Here is a 1075-nt window from a genome sequence, read left to right as displayed (position 1 = left end):
TCTGAAAAACTTGCATATCCAAAAACGTTCAAATGACTTAAAATAGAGAAAATGAGTGGAAGATTAGATAAATCTACATTTATAGAACACACAAAAATACATATCTAAAAATAATAGATCTACCTTTAAATTAGTGGAAGATGAGTACCATCTAATTAAAAACCTGCAAAAAAGATAGATTAGTAAAAAAACATGAGACAAAACTATAAAATTCATATAAAGTTTGGTGTTTTCAAGTCAAAGAGATTAGAGTGGGTTTGGAGAGTTTTAGTTTGGGAAAAAAGTAAGACCTTTATAAAACAGGAAGCTACCAAATGAAGAAAAATCATACATAAAAACTTACCAAAACGCTAAGATCTGTTATGAAAGGGAGACTTCATCAGAAGACTTCCAACAAGTTCAGACGACTTTGTCAGAAGACTTTTAGGAAGTTAGAACGACTTCCAGACGACTTTACAGGAAGTCCAGACGACTTTTAGGAAGTCCAGACGACTTTCAGACGACTTCCGGACGACTTCCAGATGACTTCCAGACGACTTCTAGACGACTTCCAGACGAATTTCAGACGACTTCCAGACGACTTCCAGACGACTAACAAGTAAGTCGTCCCAGAAGTCTTCCAGATCTGAAAAATCTGCATATTAAATCCAGATCTAAAAAATCTGCATATTCAAAAACGTTCAAATGGCTTAAAAACAGAAAAATGAGTGGAAGATTAGATAAATCTACCTTTACAGAACACACAAAAATACATATCTAAAAATAATAGATCTACCTTTAAATTAGTGGAAGATGAGTACCATCTAATTAAAAACCTGCAAAAAAGATAGATTAGTAAGAAAGACATGAGACAAAACTGAAAAATTCATATAAAGTTTGGTGTTTTGAAGTCAAAGAGATTAGAGTGGGTTTGGAGAGTTTTAGTTTGGGAAAATACCAAATGAAGGAAAATCAGACATAAGAACTTACCAAAAACGCTTAGATCTATTATGAAAGGGAGACTTCGTCAAAGGACTTCCATGAAGTCCAGACGACTTACTTTGTCAGAAGAAAAAGTGTAAATTGCATTGAAATT

This window comes from Brassica oleracea, chromosome C8 (genome assembly GCF_000695525.1).
Source record: "Brassica oleracea var. oleracea cultivar TO1000 chromosome C8, BOL, whole genome shotgun sequence".
NCBI lineage: Eukaryota > Viridiplantae > Streptophyta > Magnoliopsida > Brassicales > Brassicaceae > Brassica > Brassica oleracea.
The sequence above is the reverse complement of the archived record's forward strand: the minus strand, read 5'-3'. Positions refer to the sequence as shown.